Source organism: Cynoglossus semilaevis, chromosome 9 (assembly GCF_000523025.1).
Source record: "Cynoglossus semilaevis isolate Cse_v1.0 chromosome 9, Cse_v1.0, whole genome shotgun sequence".
Lineage (NCBI taxonomy): Eukaryota > Metazoa > Chordata > Actinopteri > Pleuronectiformes > Cynoglossidae > Cynoglossus > Cynoglossus semilaevis.
Window position 1 is genome coordinate 3,952,339 of NC_024315.1, and position 16,484 is coordinate 3,968,822.

The following is a 16,484-nucleotide window of genomic DNA, read 5'->3' on the forward strand; positions in this document are numbered from 1 at the left end:
ACTGATTGGTCTGAAAACTATTGTTTATTTATTGCGTTTTTTTTTTTTCTTTGTTCAAAGAAAGTCGCAGCAGTTGAATACTTTTCTGCTAGGGGGCAGCAGATAGCTAACTAAAATAATAATAATAATAACCTGTGAGCTGTTGAAGAAGATCTTTGTGACTGTAGAGCCCTCCATTCAGTGAGACTCGATGGTTCCTTCAACAAAGGAAATAGTTATTCCAGGCACATCCAGCAGGGGGGGTTAGGAAGTTCACTCCTGAGAGAGCGATGCCTTTTTTATTCACCTGCAGCACCAACGCCAAATATGTTGATTTACAAGGTGAATTTTTTAACCTCACTTTGACTTTTTAAACTCAAAACTTTCTTCTTTTTTTTTGTCTTTCAGGTTTAGGCTACAAAATTGTTTTCCTGATTCCTGATTTTAAATAATGTATAATTTTGTGTTCAGAAAAAATCTGATAACAACAGAAAGTTCTTAATCTGCGTTCAACGCGATAGATGAAAATGTGTTATTTTTGGATCATCGCTTCATCAGCGTCAAAAACAGTCGGTAACTTAGTAAAACAAGACACAGATAGGCTAACATCTTACCAGAGAGCGCCACCTCCTGGCTAACTTAAGCCGACGACTCTCCTTATTCTATTCCGGTTCCAATAAAACGTAGCAGCGATGTTGGTGACCAGACACGACGATGATTCTCTGCTTAACTTCAGGGAATCAGGATTAACTGGTCACTGATTGGATGACGCGGGACGATGCTGCCTGAAAAGTTCAAATTTTCTAACTTCCTTCTTGTCGCCTCAGATGCTCCCGAAACCTTCGTTCACGTTACTTCAGACGGTAAAACGAGAGCGAGTGTTATTGAGTCACATGTTGTCGCGCCATTTACTTTAGGTAAATAGAGCTGTCGCTCAGTTCCCGTCTATCGTAGGAATCTACCAACAGTAGTTGACCTGAACCTTTGAAGTGACTTTTCATTTCCTTCGTCCTACTCTTCGTCCTACTCTTCCTCCTCTTTATTCAACTACTTCAAGTTCCCAGAATGCACGCAGCTCCAACAGTTTTTCTCATCAGTTGTTCCCTTTTCCCGTTCATTTCCCACGGTGCCTTATTACAGTAGAGAGGAGCGGACGTTTGGCGATGATGTGCTGTTGAACCCTGAAGCTAAGGAAGGACTCCGAGTACACACTGTACACGCAAACTACTACAAAATACATGTGGTTTTGCTACAGTAGCTGTGCTACATTCACGCCGTCGTTACGTCAGACGCCGCTCCTCGCCACCAGGGTGTGTGCTTTTCTCTAGCACCACAGCACCGTGTCACTGCAGCATGTGACGATCTGTCGGGGTTTTAGCGCCACCTCCTTTCTTGGCAGTGTTTGGCAAACAGTCGAAAATGTCTTTGGCTCCTCGTCCAGAGTAAGAAACCCTAAAATATTGTCTGTCAGTCTGAGCGGCTGTCAGATGAAAACCAGCAGGTTTTCAAATTGGTCTTTTTATCTCCTCCTCTACAATTGGCTGACAACTTGTCACCAATGATGGAGTTTTGGTTTCTGTCCACAATGAACCAAGTGCAGTGAGTCTGCCCTAAACTGCTGTTACTGATGTCCACGTGGGCCGCGTGTCTCAGGGACTGTTGCTGTAAATCTTTGATGACACTTTTTATTTTTTTTTTCAACCTCTGGGTAAAAAGGTGGAAAATAGTGGTGGTGTTTGGAAATGTTTTTTTTTTTCTTTAACCACCGTTGATGCTGGGAGTGTACAGCTCTAAAGATATGGGGTGCTCTAAAATTGATCGTTAATGACCTGAGTTTTCTAGTTTGTAAAATCTACGCTGACGTTGTTAGCTAATTATCTTTCCAAACTGCAGGTATAAAGAGAAAACAAAAATAAAAATTGTTTTTTGGGGCTAATTTCTGCCTTAAATTAGGTTTTGACTAATTAGTTAATCAAATAAAAACTAACGACGTAATGAAACCAGTCATAACCATGATGCTTTGGCATCATATGAAACGCATTTGTCTGGTTTCTCTGTGAGGGATCGTGAGTAGCCATTAAAAAATAAATAAATAAAATGTATTTAATTTTTAATATATGTATATATAAATATATATATATGAAAAAGGAGAAGAAGAAAGAATATATATATATATAAAGTGGCTGACACTGGAAAAAGACAATATAGAAGTACATCTCCACATTTGCCCCTCATATTCTTTCATGTGAGACTATATATAGGTATATATGTGTGTGTGTGTGTGTGTAGTAATGACAGGGGCCTCATTAATACTGGTCATTAACCCAGCCTGAGGCTGAGTCAGCAGGGACAGCCCGCATACCCGTCTACCTCAGTGTAAATTCTTCTTTTTTCTCTCCCTCTGTAGTAATGACTCTCCACCTCTCACTCCCCCTTCTGTCCATTTGTCAACGTCCTTCCCGCTGTACTTTTACCCCCCATTTCTGCTGCGATTTTATTCTCCCTCTATTAAACGTGGAATCACACGAGAGAAGCGTAGGCTGGAGCGTAGGCCGTGGAGAAGGAAGAATCACAGGAACAATTATTGGAAATGGAAGACGGAGGAGATTAAAAAGTTGGGACAAGAGAGGACGAACGATGGGAGGAAGTAAAGGAGAAGGAGCCGAACAGAGAGAGAGAGAGAGAGAGAGCAATTAAAATCTACTCAGGGCTAACGCAGGTCGATCAGCTGGTGTTTGATCTTCATGTCTTAGTTTGAATAAACATGTTATTCAGGTCATGTGACTGTTACATCACCGGATTAATTAGATACAGGTCCTTCTTAGATACTGACTCAAGAGACCGTCACCTAGTACTTTTATATATATATATATATATATATATATATATATATATACACGGTAAAATGTATTTTTAATTTAGATTTATTTGGATTTTTGTAACCTATGAAATTAAATTACAGAGTAAATTCATTTTATGTTACTTTTTTTTTTTTAAAAAAAGAAAAAATACATACACATATATGTACAAACATGTATTTATATACATATATATAAGCATATACTGTATGTACATAAAAACATATTTGTACATATATGTGTATGTATTTTTAAATGTTTTTTTAACCCTAGTAATATACATATGTACAAATATATGTATTTATATATATATATATATATATCTACATATATTTATATATTAGGGCTGTAATATAACGATACACTTTACGTTTTTCAAATCCTTGTCATAGTCTTTGTGTCAGTGACTAACACAGATCTGCAGTTCATGTATTTATATATCTGTAATTTCTAATGTAATATCTAATATTTTCTCAGGATACTTTTCCAGATTATCTAATACTCTAATATATTCAGACTCATATATAGTTTTTGTCTCTGCGGTGATTTAATCCGATCTCACGTCTCTATCTGGTCGTATCCAGTTACAGTCTCTGACTCTGCCGCGCCCCAGTTTCTCTTTCACTTCAACTTTCTGAGTTTGAGGTGATGGAGCAGCAGACGTGAGCTCAGAGCTGGACCTCAGAGGCAGTAATGAGACGAGGTCCTCAGACAACAAGATGGACTAACGTCTTCGGTCCCCATGAGGACAGAAGACAGGCAGAGGAAGACTTCAGAGTAGGGCCTGCCTTCTGGGAGTGGTGAAATCTAAAGGCAAGAGACCAGCCCCGAGTAGGACCAGCTGATGAAATATGTCAGAAAGTCGAGAGAGAGAGAGAGAACGGAACGACAGGCGAGGAACGAAGGGAGAGAGAGAAACCGTTAAGAGTCGGAGACGGCTCGTTAGGAAAGGCGTCTTTCAGGGGTTCTGTGTCTTCGTCTTTCTGATGCAGATGTGTCAGTGTTCTTTACCATTCTTATACCTCCGCCTCACTGAGCCGACACACACACACACACACACACAGGCCGTCTGCTTGTCTAAAAGTTACGTCAGACCGTCGCACTGTTGGAACTGAAACCTTTAGGCTCTGCTGAGCTCATGAAACCGCTCGGAAGTTTTAGTTACAAATAAGTCGACTGTGACTTAACTGTTCAACTGCTGGACAGATGCAGAAGTGCAACATTTTCTCCCTCAAAATTTACAGAAACCTGGACCTTAGCTAACAGATGATCAGTAGTTTTGTCAAATCTTTTGCTCTGGTATCTGTTCAATTCTCCTTCTGTTATATCGTTCCAAATCCACTAATATAATTAGTTAAACATGGAAGGTTACAGTATCTGATTCTGTTTCCTTCAGGTTTAGACCAGAGTTGTTCAGTAAAAAACAGATCCTACCTGCGGTGTTGAACAAAACCCTCCTTGAAGAAACCGTAATTTTATTTTCTCCATCCATGAAGTTCGACTGTTGAACTTGTTCTGAACCAGCAGCCAATCACAGCCAGTCTCAGTGATTTCAAAGGGCGGCTGATGTGCCGAGCCTCCTCAACCTGGTGACTCACAGTCATTATTAAATCTGCGGAGGAGGTCGCGGTCATTGGTTCAGTGACCGCTGTTCTCCCTTCACACCCGTTAGTCATCCTCCGTCCCTGCCCTCAGACCTCGCACTGACCATGAGAAATATACTGCACGACTTCACCACAACTGATCGAAGTCGAGCCATAAACTTTAACAAAACATAACCAACATTTTTATACTGTGTAATGTGTGTTTTTTAATGAGATTACAGCCTGATGATCTGTACGTCTGCTGCTTGTTTTGCTCACTGGATGCAGGATCATCTGCAGAGGCTTCGTCAAGGCTTCGGGCCGTATTCATTTCCAGCTAATTTGATGACAAGTAATTACATTTCAGTGGAGTCTGTGTCTCCGAGACCATTAACTGATGACTGATGATGTCAGATGTGCTCATGCTGGGACCTGGAAGCTTCTCTGCTGTGGCTGCACTGAACCTACGTTCTTATTTATTGACTTACGCTCAGGACGGCTCATGCTAATGCTAATGTTGTTGTGACTGATGCGGGTTGTTGTTGTTGGTCTTTTTTTTTTTTGGGACAGTGTGACATTTTAGAGCACTAATTCTCTCTGGGACAGTGTGACATTTTAGAGCACTATTCTGTGAATTAATCGCTACAATACATGTTTTGCTTGGTCTTTTGTGGATTCAGTTAGGGATGTCTGTAATTAAGACATGTTTTGCTTGGTCTTTTGTGGATTTAGTTAGGGATGTCCGTAATTAAGTTTTTGCCGATGTCCGACATGCCGATATTGTCCAAATACTTTTATACTATTCCGATATCAATCGATACCGATATAGTGGAGCAGTGATGCCCTGGTGGTTGAGGAAGTTAAGTGCGGTCTGTGCGCTAAGATGATGGATTAAAGCAGTTTTTCTTAATTATTTTCTGCCATGCTCCCCCTAGGGGACAGAAGTTTCCTCACCCCCCCGACCCCACCCCCGATCGCAATACTATTTAGTGTCTGGTAATATTTATTTATTTATCAGTACAAACCAATGTATGAGTTTCTGGCACCAGCATTCTACATACAGTCACCTGATTATTAAAATAGATTATTAAAATGAGCTGCAATGCTGCCACCTAGTGACTTTCACTCTCATATACAGTCGTTTTTCCCTAAAACTATTTTTAGGAGAATAGTTAGAATAGAAGAATAGAAATTTTAAATGTCAAAACTTTTCCAACCCGTGCCCTTAGTTACTGTATCATAGTTTTAATGTAAAAAATAAATGGTCTTAACCCTTTAGTTTCCTTCCCTCCGACATAACTCAGTAGACGGTACTGTGTATATCAACGCCCTGATAATATTATGTTTAACAGAACAGAATTAAATTGGTCGGTGAAGCACTAAAAGTCGTTTGTTTGTCAATTTTCCTGATAAATAAAGCTTTAGGAGCATTACCAAATTAAACACTTGAGTCTTTACGCTCTTAAGTATTACACAAGACCTGAAACCAGGACCAGGGACCGTAAACCCCAACAGTAAAATGTTTACTGGTCTTATAAATGCAGTGAAAAGATGGCTCCGTTTCTCATGAACCTGGACGCAGACAGAGTTAATTAAGTGAAGTGACGATAAAGAGGATTTTGTTCTGGAGTTTCTTTCGTGTTCCTGTAATACCTGAAAAAAACAAAAAAACAATTGGCACCTAAATATTTTCACTCATGTTTTTTTTTCCTTGTTTTGTCCAATTTGTTGCATCTGAGTTCTCATCAGAGTTTAGAACCGGGGAGGAGAGAACCTTTTTCAGGTGCGGTGTCCGACCACAGCTTTGTGATTGGTTAGAATTCTAATTGATCTTCACATCTTTAAACTTACACCAACATTTAAAGAAAACTAAAAATAATTTGCTTACTTACAAAATTAAAAAAATGAAACATTCTCTGCAGGGAACTCAGCCAGATGAACAGAAAGTGAGCAGAGCTTTGACAGAAGACTAAACTAAAGAAAGAACTAAAACTAAACCGGCTTCATGTTTCAAGTAACAAATGAACACGAACAACGTAGGATTGTTTTTCAAAATAAAACATGTTTTAGACTTTATTCTGTTAGTATCAGAGTCTGGATGACATGTTATTTTGAAGTGTTGCCAGATTCTCTTTGAAGAAAGTTAATTAGTAAAAATGAAGTAAATTTCTCATTGTGTCTAATTGCGGCCCGGTAACAAATGAGATACGGACCAGTACTGGTCCGTGGACCTGGGGTTGGGCAGAGAGTAGAGTATGTAACACGTTAACACGCCAACCTCAGACAGGATTCCCTTATGAAGTACTACTACGCAGTACTATATCAGTGTGTCCAGGCTGTGTAGTAGTACTGCCAATCACGCACAGACTCTAACTGTCCTGATTAAAGTTATGTCTCCAAAAACGGCCTGCCGCTACTTTTTCGCTGGCACAGGCAGATATTCATTACATCAGAGCGATGACATAAATCAGACGCCGACTGACTCATCTGCTGACATCACAGTTTAAACTGCTGGCTTTTTTCAAACAGCGCAGATCATTTCTGACTTATCTCAGAGCTGAAAAGAGCCGGCGGCGGCGGCGGCGGAGAGGAACTCGGCAGCAGTGAGAGAGCGACTGACGCAAAACACAAAAAAAAAAAAACATGTTAAATATTTAATCTGCTCTGAAGCAAGCGCTGCTCTGAGAGTTCCAAACACCTGAGTAGGAAACCTTCCATCATCTGCATGGCAGTGATGACTCAGAGTGCAGGCACCGGTGCAGTGGAGTCCACGGAGATGTGCCGAGTCTGATTCCTCTCCACAGTTTGGTTTGGTCTCAGCAGGATTCAGTCGGAAAAACTCCAGATTCTGATCGAAAGATTGAGACAATTTCAAATTTCTGTTTTGAGAAGTTAAAGCTTCACCGTTGATGCCGTGAAGCTGATAATAAATGTAATATGTTTTTATATATCTGCACACATATGTATATATATACACATATGTACGATATATATGTATATATATATATGAATTAATAACCGTGTTTATTTTATGTTTATTTGTAATCATCTGTTCCGTTTTCCTCGACGTCGTCTTCGGTGAAACCTCTCGCCCACTCACGGCCTCAGTTACTTGGACCCCTGAACGACCGCCATCGGGCTCTTTGCCTAACGAGCCGACGTGTTTGTCACTGTCTTATTATTTTCAGACGCTGTGCAAAAATAATCACAGTTTGTCAACAACACAGTAAAACCAGTGGCGACCGTCGGCCGCAGCAGCTGCTGCTGAGACCGAGGCGCTTCAACTCCTCACATTCACTTTAACTGTTTGGTTTTTCCAACATCTGACATGGACTCCCGATGGTCATAACACAGACGGACTGCTGGTGGCGCTAAGTACGCTGCAGTAAATGAACTGATTAATCATGTTCAAATGACCAATTATTAAATTATTTTTTTTTTACAATTCAGAAATATCCAAATTACTTTTTTCTGACGTTGTAAACAACACATTCACAGTAAATATCACGTGGCTCAGTGGCTCCACCAACTGCCTACTGTGTATTACTGTTTAATTACAACATACTGTACATCAACGTCGTCGTTATTCCACCTAATCAAATCAATTACAAAGAAAATGAATGGGATTTTTATCGCTGATCATTACACAAAAATGACTTTCTTTTTTTTTTTTTTATCCGCTCCATGTGATTGGCCGCCATTAAAAACAGATGTTATCGTGCGAATGAGCTCGTATTTGCATAAATGCTCGGCAGCCGGAGTCGTCTGTGTGACATCAGTCATCTCAGATGTCATCACGGTCGGGTTTAACAAAACCAGATAAGTCTGAGCAGGCGGCCCGTTCTGCCCACGGCAGAATCTGTCGCACACGGTGGCAAACAACGCAACAACAGTTTGTCACATGGATAAATCATTTATTAACAATTACAGCTCCGTCTTCCTCCTCCTTCGCCTCCGGTGTCTGCGTTCTTTCCCGTGATTTACATTTTCAGTCGGTGAAATATCTCACCATATGTTTGTAGGTTAAAGCGGCTGCGTGCCTGCAGAGAAACGTTTGTCCTGTGCTTATCTTTGGGCCTATTTATTAAAGTATGCAAATGTGTGCATGCCTGAAAAAAAATCACAGCGGAAAAAAACGTACCAAGTCTGATATCTGCACGGTGAGGCTTTAAAAAAAAAAAAAAAAACCCAACTCCGCTGGGGTAAAAAGTTTGATCTGTCATTTAGCAGATGTGACATTTTTGCCCCAAGGGCTGCAGAAGCGCACAGAAGGATTCTGAGACACACACACTCACACACACACACAACATATAACACAATTCCCCATCATCCGTCATCCTTCACACATTATGCCAACGTTAGTCGGCCTGGGTGTCGGTTCTCCATCTCTGGGGCGACCGTGACAAGAAAATCCGGCTGATGGTTTGACGGATGGGAATGACCCTGAGCGACCTCAGCAAGGAGCGAGAGTGACACGCTTCACAAAGATATTCTAGACTTTTTTCCATAGGAGGGTGTGGTGGCGGGAGGGGGGGCTAATGGGAGGCAGATATGGAAAACCAGGAATGTCTTTTTCATACCGTGTGTGGAGCAGGGAAGTGAAGAAAGTGTCAGCCTGAAGTTCACGCTGCTGGATTTATTTTAAATTTAAGGATTTAAGGATGTAACGATGCATCGTGAAGGGGTTAAAAACCAACACGAATGTGTGGCAGTTCCCGTCGAGGCCTGAAGGGCAGGCAGCGTTATCTCAAAAAGTCACTGGTCGTACCATGGCACTACACACTCTAGTACAGTAGGTGGCAGTATGTGGTCTAAAAAAGTTGGTTGTGACCAAGTCAGATCCCATCGTAGCCTAAGTGATGTTCAGGTGTTACAACAGAACTAATGTCTCCTTATGGCAAGTGCCATTGAGTCTGTGTTTCCTCTAGGGCTCATATATATATATATGTTTATATATATATATATATATGGACTCATCGTCCAACCATGTGACAGGACTTGGTGAATGTAAATGATTGTCAGTTCCCGCTCCTGAAAAAAAGATTTATTTTTCATATTTGGTTTTTATTTTTACATCGTCCAGTGAAGCTCCGTTTATTGCGTCCATGTGCTCTAAGAAAATCCTTCTGTTTTTTTTTTTTGTTTTTTTTTTCAAATCCCTGAGTGGTTGCTCTCGCTCCTCACGCTGCGTTCTGTTCTTTTGTGTTCTTCCGAGGCTGCTGTTCAGCCGCTTCGTGTCGTCCTGGAAACAAGATTGAAACATGGCTGGGGCTTTGGCTGCTTTGGCTGCTGGACTCTGTAACGTGCTGCTCTACGTCGTGTACATCAGTCTATTGTTTTGGCTCGGCATCAGATGTTGACAAAATGTGAGACGAATGTTGAGTTTTCTGCTGCTTCAAAACACTGCGACAAACGGTTTGGTTTCCTGAACCTCGAAATAAAAATGAAACCGGATTTGCTGTTAAAAAAATGTATTGTTGAAACATTTATTTGCATATTCTTTAAACTTCTTTACTACTTGTAAAATGTTTTGTTTGCAGAGAGTTAATTCAGCATCACTTCAGACCAGGGATGTCTGTGTGTAATCCAGGTTGTGAACTCAGTGTTTATTGTAATCCAGGTTGTGAACTCAGTATTTTTTCTCGTGTAATCCAGGTTGTGAACTCAGTATTTATACAGTCTTTTTGGTCGTTCATATGTTTTGTTAAAAACCGTGAAGGCACAGCCCTGAAACACACAAAAAAAAGAAGAAATTTCCAAAGCCAGTGAAGTCTCAGGACAAAAGAAAAAAAAACACTTTGGCACTGAGTTGTACAAGTGAGTAAGGCTGAAACCAATGAACCGTGGACATTGGTTAAACATCAGGCTTCTCAGACGGCGAGTCTGAAACATCAGGGTTAGAAGAAGGAAGCAGCGAAGACAAGAAGGAAATCTACAGGGAGCGAAGGGAACGAGGGGTGAGGTTCAGGGTGAGACCGGGCTGAAGAGGAGATGAAAAAGAAAACAATGGGGAGGAAAAGGAAACAAAAGAGGGTTGAGTGAAAGACAAAAGAGGACACGCTGTTGTGAGGATGACAACGGTCTACGTGGTTGTCGAGGAGGAGGACGGCAGGAGCTAAAGGTTTTGTTTGGGCAGTCACGGAGAAGGACTGCGGAGGCTTGAAAGGTGTCTTGTGTCGACGCACATGGGAGGCTGCGAAAGGGCACAGCTGCCATTAAGTGACAGGGGCAGCAGGGGTGAAGATAAGATGTAAAACGTAGGAGAAAAGAAAAGAAGAAAGTCATTTCACACACTCACCCGTTTTATTTTCTCTTCTGCCTGAGACGTACGTTCAGACGACGACGACGACCGGAGATTTTCACGGTGTCTCCTTAAAGACCGTAACATTTGGATCCTCTTTATTGATTTAGGAATTACACAGCTTTTCAGATGATATTCTTTTAAACACTTTGCCGGTCGTTGGCCAATGTTCAGATGGAGATAAACATGACAAGTGAATTTCAGTTATTTCTTTCGCCTATGAGAAAAATCATTTAATCAAATTAAGAAAACAGTCGATGAATTATTCGCTTCCAAAGTAATCAATAGCTGCAGCTCTTTTTGGAGACACTGTGTGCTTGACATCACACTCTCAGTTCAAGGAGTTGTGTCGACAGAATCTTATCAACAGAAATCCATTTTGTTTTTCTTCTTTTAGGCTGAGTGTCTAAACTGTTTTTCCTTTAATTCATGTTCTGGGCTGAGTGTCTAAACTCTCTCTCTCTCTCTATCTATCTATCTATATCTCTCTCTCCCACACACCCTATTGAAATTCCTTAATTCTGAAGGCAAGTTATGAGTATAACATTTCAGCACCAAGGACAGCTCCCATTCCTTATGCCTTCCTATGTTTGGTTTCTTCTTTGGTTTGTAACAGCACTTGTACTTCTACCAGTCAGACAGGAAGTTAAACAAAAACCCAGCTTCATTTAAACTGTTTGTATTGTCAACTGTTTGTTTGAGTTTTTTTTTTTTTTTTGACCACATAACAGACCTTGATAATTCACCAACACAGTATCTGCTTTAGAATGAGTGCCATTGTCCTCTGAACATCGTTCCTCAGCCACCAGTGTTAAATGATGTGTTTGTACAGTAGCAGGCAGAGACAAAGTGACGACACGGTGACCTCAGCAGGCTTCGTTCTCTCTGTTTGACCCTCTTTTTTTTTCTCTCCTCTTGTTATTCGCTGTTTTTCAGCTGCCTGAATTCCAGGAAACTGAAGTGAAGCCTTGTATAATAGATGAGCTCTCTGGGGAGTTGGAGGAGAATCCTCCAGGATTCAATCATGGCCAAACTAATGAGATTATCATGGCTAATGCACGTGGTTCCTCTCCCTCTCTATTTGGCTTCACTGTAGGCAGCATGGCTAAACCAGGGAGGTGTGGGTCGCCTACAGGGCGGCTCCACTAGCAGTGTCCCCAACAGCTTCATTATGTCTTAAAAAAATAAAGTGCTTGTGAGTTTTTGGCGTTCCTTCTCTGGTGTGTCTGTGGTTGTAAAACCATTGTTGATCCTGGTACTCAGGAATGACACAGTGGTGAGAAAAAAAATGAGAATAAAATTGGATCATGGGATGGAGGGATGAAGAGGTGAGGTAATGGATTAGTGTGGTCTCTAGGGGGCGTATTGTTCTGCCTGACTGTGGTGGAGGCCTGGGCTGTTGATGCTGAGTTTCTGCTTTTGTCCAGCCTGACTCGCAGCTGAAGCCGTGGATGAAGCTGAAGTGAAACGTCTCCGTCACCAGAATCAATGACGGCCTTGAACTGATGCTCATGAACAGTGATGATTCCACAGGAGAAAGACTTCCGTGGTCGGAGTCGAGGCTTCGTCTCAGCTCCGTTACTGAGTCTAACTTTATCGGCAGTAGTTTTTGTTGTCGTTTTACAGACCAGCGTCGTGATGCAGACGTCTATGGTTTGGTCATAATTGGTGACATGATCACATGACCTATTCTTCTATAACTTTTCATGCATATCTTTATTTATCCTTGGAATCATCTGTGACTATTATATTTTTCCGATCTAGTCCACGGCATCAAGAAGACTGTTGGTAAAAACCCAGGTTTTTTCACGTCAGGGTTTCTCAGAGAACCTTGTGTTTCCTGCATTCTGAACCAGTGTTTCCCAAACTTTTTTTTTTCTGCCGACCCATATTTTAAAATTCACAAACCTCCGTGCCCCAAGTCAGTAGACATTATTCGTAAACTCCTGGGAAACATGTGAGACTACCCCTCGTAAACTCCTGGGAAACATGCGAGACTACCCCCCCAAAAAAAAAAACTCTTGTCTTCAGGAAACAATGTTCTAAACATTGAAATAAACCCCGATACTGATGAGTACAAAGTCCTACCAGACCTCCACCTTCTCAGTCTGTGGAGCAACTGTTGGCTGATGATGTATTTTGTTGGGCTACTGTGTTGTAGCAGGTCTGAAGGTTTGTTTTTTTTTTTTTACTGTCTTGTCTTTGACAGGAGTTCCTGTGATATCCTGAGAGCATGTTTTGTTAAAAAAAAAAAGACACAAGACAAGAAATCTGTTTCAGGAGATTAACAAAGAGAGTTAAATCCAGCAGCTGCTGTGTAGGTTCATTCATTAGACTAAATGAAGCTGCTACCACTGCGAGGGCCAGATGAGATTAGACGTTTGATCAGGTTTAGTCCCTTAATTACTCTGCTTCCTGTTGTCCCCATATGTCCTGATGGGGACGGGAACACTCCAGTCTGGGAGAACCAGGAAGTGACATCGCAGTGATGGGAAACTAGATGATAGTTCTTTGGATTTTTCTTTTACATTTGAATCCAGACGAGATCAGACGGCGCAGCACGGTGCCTCAGTGGAGAGAGGACATGATAAGATAAGATACCCGAGGAGCAACTGAGGTACTATATGAGTATATGAGTAGTAAAGGTTCAGGAGTGGCAGAAAAGTATGTGAGGGTCATGCAGGACATGTATAAATCAAGAGAGACAGTAGTTAGGTGTGCGGCTGGAGTGACTGATGGGTTCATGGTGGGGGGGGGGTTGTACACAGACTGTATAAAGTGTAACCTGTCGTGTGGAGAAATAGAATTCAGTTTCCGTGTCAGTTTTGTGATTTGATTTAGTTTCATTTTTGTTTGTTTAAATTGATCATTTCGACTCTTTTCAAGAAGAGCAGAATTGAAATCGAGGGATCTGTACCAGGGACTCTGTGAAGTCTGACAAATAAACATTTGTTTGGTCATAATTAAGTGAACAAAAAGATGAAAGTAGTTTTTAGTATGAAGAGAATTTTCTACCTACAGCTCATCCATCATCAAACACTCAGTGTCGGTCCAGTTTAAACTCCCTGGTTTGATCTTGACGAGGTTTTTAAGCCGATAAATTTAGGACGCTTTTCATTAAACTGGTGCGAAGACGTGAATTCAGAGCAGAATAAAAGATGTTGACAGGTGAAGAACAGACGGAGGGAGGAGAGAGAGAAAAGTGACTGATGGGTTCATGGTTCCTACACACACACACACACACACTCCTAATATAATATAGAAATGTTTCCACAGCGCGTTAGAAGACGGACTTTGAAATAACAGGGTCAGAGAATAAAACTCTAATGAGTTCTGGATAATTAGGATTATTATTTATAAGTTATCACGCCTGCCTTACACTTAGGAGGTCTTGGGTTCGAGTCCCAGAGGAATCACATATTTATGTGTTTTAATTAAATCTGCTGAGAGGGGCTGAAGGACAAAGATATTGTTGATTTCAGAGGAAAACAAATCAGTTCAAACTTTTTCTCTATCTGTGCAATTTCTATGAAATATTTATTTAACAATCTGCAATAATGAATTGCAATAAGTTGTTTAGTTTTTTAAATGAATCCTGACAGAAATAATATTGAGGAGAGTCGTGTTTCATCACAGTGGAGATCTTTCTCCGCTGCTTTGTTCCAGTGTTTGTAGTTTATGAATAAGGAGACCCGTTCGCGGTGCGTTCTTACGCTTCCATTGAGATTTTAAAGGTAAAAAAAAAACCTTATTGTGAACAAAATGCCATAAAAAGTAAATGCAGCCTAGTTTCCCAGCTGAAGAACTGGGGCAGAGCCTAAAACTGCGATGAAGGATTTTAACCCAGTAACGTCACTTCAGGACGACGATTTCAGCAGCAGATCCGTCGCGGTGAAGTAGGACGATATCAGAGGCGACACAGACACAGACACAGACAACGACACAGACACAGACACAGACGGCACGACGCGCCGTAATAACGTGGGTGGAGTCGGGTAAAGAAACCAGAATAACTCAGACTGCTTATAGGAAACAGAACTGAAACTGTTTTTAGTCTTTGTGTTTAAATGTTCATGGTATAAGTCTGAGGCGTCTATTATCATTCAGATAATACACTTTTTTTTTTACTTTTTATTTAAATCACAGTCTGTTCCCTCCTCGGTGGAGATCAGTGGCACCTGCTGCTTCTGCAGAAGAATTTCCACTTTCCCTGCCAGGTTACTCTGACCCACTTTGCACACGGGTTTCATTAACATAAAAAAAAAAATAAAAAAAATTCAAATACTGGTGCTTTTCAAACTCAAAATGCCACTGGGCTTTTGTGTGAGGTTCTCTTGTTAAAAGGTTCTCTTTGGAGGGTGAACCTTCAGCCGGGCCTGGCTGCTCTGTCAGAGCCGCAGCCCAGAGCGGGAGACCTATTAGACACAGCCTACCTCTGTAGAACCGAGCTGAAACCACGGCGGAGCCACAGCAGCTACGGTTATATATACTCTTCAAATGGAAGCCAACGCGGCACAGTGACTGACTCACCTCGTAGCAGAGGAGTAGAACCGGAGTCCCGCCCGGCGGAGGACGCAGTTGATTGGTTCGAGCTTCACTGAGCCTCTTCTCCCCAAAAGCTGCAGTTCTCTCTCTGGCCACCGTAGCTGTGGTGTCAGGAAGTGTCTTTTTTGTCTCTATATTTCCCCGAGGCGAGGATGTGTAGTTGTCGTTCCGGTGGTTGCAGTCCTGTTCTGTGATCCAGCTGGATCCAGACTCCCAGCATGCACCGAGGCAGGAGAACAGGCTGTGTCCCGGCAAACACTGTTTGTTTTTTGTTTTTTTGCCAAAGTCTCAGAAGAGGCGGAGCTGGAGGAGAAGAGGTAAAGACAGACAGATGGAGGTGTTAATAAGAATTTAAATTACATTTGAGTAGGAGAAGCACGCTGAGAGAGAGAGAGAGAGAGAGATAAAGATTAAATCAATGCTGGGTCTAAATTAGGCAGACAGCCTTGATTAGGACTGCATACAGAGTGGCCGTTTCCTGATGTAAAATATGTTTGATCTCAGACACTTCTCTCATATTTATTAGAAAATCCAATACCTGGCTACAGCAGGACGGTGTGTAATTAGGTTCGAAATCACTGTGTGTTGTGTGTGTGTGTGTGTGTGTGTTTGACTGGCAAACAGTCAAAGAAGAAGAAGAGGAAGAAGACGTCACCATTCGGTGAAGTTCTTCAATTCTTCAGGGTAAACAGATTCTCTAATGACTTCACCTCATGAAGACGAGTCAACTCAGGTGTGAGTGTGAGATTCACAGTCAAATATAAAGAGGGAAATGAAATATATATGAGAGGGAGGCGCCGAGCTCGCAGCACCTCAGTGGTGGACTCGAACCTGAAACCTTCCAAACCACCGCTGCCCTAGAAAACAGATAATCCACCCCAACAGGGACTTGAACCCCTGACCCTTAAGTCTGATGGTGGAGGGCCAAACAACTGCCAAACAACGGCCTACAGTATAAAAATATATTTATATATAGATATATTTAAATATGTATGGAGACCATCCAAACCACCGCTGCCTTAAAACAAATGATCTGCCCAAACAGGGACTTGAACCCTCGACCCTCAGATTAAAAGACTGAGCTGATCCTATATATTAATGTTTCACGTTTCAGACTGAACTTAAACAACACACACACACACACGCTCACACACATATACTGTACTTAAATGTCAGGGCAGACAGGGCCAGCTGGTCTTTAAAAGGTCTGGGGGTGGA

At 41.6% G+C, this 16,484-nt stretch overlaps 1 protein-coding gene and 1 long non-coding RNA gene across 2 annotated transcripts in view; one reads left to right on the top strand and one right to left on the bottom strand.

Annotated features, from left to right (window-relative positions):
* Positions 1–2,832, top strand: part of LOC103383432 (uncharacterized) — an 83,110-nt gene extending 80,278 nt beyond the window's left edge. The window contains exon 3 of the long non-coding RNA XR_003050562.1: positions 2,387–2,832. This is a non-coding gene — a long non-coding RNA (uncharacterized LOC103383432). The remainder of the gene's footprint in view (positions 1–2,386) is intronic.
* The window catches only part of LOC103383431 (protein phosphatase 1 regulatory subunit 29-like), a 150,422-nt gene that overhangs the window by 80,217 nt on the left and 53,721 nt on the right, over positions 1–16,484 (bottom strand). Inside the window, exon 2 of the mRNA XM_008316535.3 lies at positions 15,252–15,569. The gene's annotated coding sequence lies outside the window, so the exon portion shown is untranslated. The remainder of the gene's footprint in view (positions 1–15,251; positions 15,570–16,484) is intronic.